Source organism: Schistosoma mansoni, chromosome 1, assembly GCF_000237925.1.
Source record: "Schistosoma mansoni strain Puerto Rico chromosome 1, complete genome".
Lineage (NCBI taxonomy): Eukaryota > Metazoa > Platyhelminthes > Trematoda > Strigeidida > Schistosomatidae > Schistosoma > Schistosoma mansoni.
The window spans coordinates 13952687-13954750 of NC_031495.1; the positions used below are offsets into that span (position 1 = coordinate 13952687).

General features: G+C 32.4%; 1 non-coding gene across 1 annotated transcript; it reads left to right on the plus strand.

Moving 5' to 3' along the window:
• The first annotated feature begins 1321 nt into the window (after positions 1-1321).
• On the plus strand, positions 1322-1388 carry Smp_tRNA_00413_Gln_TTG.1.1. Its single transcript has one exon. It is a non-coding gene (tRNA).
• Positions 1389-2064: the final 676 nt, after the last annotated feature.

Below are 2064 nucleotides of genomic sequence, written 5' to 3' on the forward strand. Positions count from 1 at the left end.
CAATCAAATTTGATTCAGCTATATCTTTATAAGAAGATTTTAGTTTGAAATTGTAAAGATAAAGGATATTTGCGAAGGTTGGGAGGTTGGTGTGTACAACGAAACCTTATCAATAATGAATTAAAATTGTAAATAATGGGCAAAGTAAAAGGTGGCTACGTAGAGGTACAACAATTGACAGGTAATTGATCATGTGGCACATAAATGACTGAATTTCGTAAGATACCGTGAAAATCATATTAAATGCAAATTAAACAAGCTGTAGATATAAAAAAGTAATAAAGTATGAGTGTATCTCACTTTATTTAACGACATGTACCAGTAGAAATATATTTTCAACAATAAAAAATTATAGTCCAGGTGTATGCTATTAGCAATATTGTGTTTTTCGAGCCATAAGATTTATTTAATGAACTTTCATTATCTTTCTGAACAGCATCAACTGCATCCACTTAATGCAAAAAAGCACATTTATAGCTAATCAACGAGGGTAATAGTACCTCGTTCTGATGGCTTTGTTTATGACTGACTAGTTTCAAAAAATTTCTTGTTTTTATTTGTTGTTACGTTCATATTGATTACGTTTTCTATTTATCCTTCGACATTGTGATTAACTGATCTCTTCTTTATGTCTTCATAGATTGAGTCTACATCGATTTCTCTGTTGAATACTCATTGATCTAAATTCCGTCCTCCTTGAAATCGCTTAAGATCCTTAGAGTTTTCCAAATTCAAAAAAGTACTTTTAAAGTTACAATTATTGTTCATTTTTCCCGATACATACTTGAATGAGGTTGAATAATAGTCAAAATCAAAGATATTTTTACAAAACTTATTATCAATGCAGAATTTATTATATTTACTTTACATTTTCTTTTTTGTACATCTGATTGATTTTCAGATAAATTTGTGGATGAACATTTTGAATCATTTACCTTCTTAGAGTTAAACTATCCAAGAACAATTTTTGAAGCTTCAATTTGAATAATTGATTCTTATCTCATCTAATGTACACGTAAAATTATGGATCAGTTCCAATGATAACATAAATGTATATATAACGTTGAGTATCTTCTGATAGACGGTTTATAGAAATAAAATTTCAAGATAATAAGTGTAGTCCCTCGATTGATTTATTGCTTATAACCGAATTTTTCATTTGAGCATTTTTCCTATTGTTAAACAACATTAAAAATAGAATGATCTATTAACAATTAGTCAAATAATAGTCATTATAGACTGGAGGTTTAAAAATCCTCATTAAATATTCAAAAATAAGGAATATTTAAGTGAACAAGCATAAGCAAGTGGTTATCAAGACTCAGTGGCCGAGTGGATAACGCGATGGCGTTTGAAGCGAAAGGTACTGGGTTCGAGTCCCAGAGTGAACATCAACTCTGAGATGCAAGTACATCCAGCTGACGAGTCCCGAATAAGACGAAACGCGCGTTCTGGATTCCACTGCTAGCCACTATCCATCTTTGCTTATAAAAGAACAATTGTTTTAGATAAATTTGTTATCAGTCTCTACAATAACAAATTCAGAATTTTTGTATTACTTTTACAATGTTCAATATCGGGCGTGCAATAATGGATTTGACAATGTTATATGTTAAAATTGGTGAACGTTGGCATCTGTCACAAGATAAATACTTCAAGATAGTGTCATTTGTGAACCAGGTCTGATGTGAAATAGCAACTCACTAAAGACAATGGTGGACGGTGACTCAATTTCGTGGATTGGTTGATGTTAGACATTAACACTTTTGGATGCCGGCAGGCTCAATTTTCAAGTGGTTAGGCGCTCGCGCGCGAGACTGATAGATCCTGGATTCGAATCTAGCGAATTGGGATCGTGGATGAGCACTATTGACGAGTCTCAAAATAGGACGAAACGGCCGTTTAGTGCATCCAGGTTTTCCATGGTGATGTGGCTTCAATTGACTCATGATTTCAACTATTTGTAAATTAGACACGTCATTGACCAAAGGTTAGAATGATTCGTTGTAACGCATCAAGTTATAATCAACATAATGATGATATAATAAATCGTGTGAATAAAAT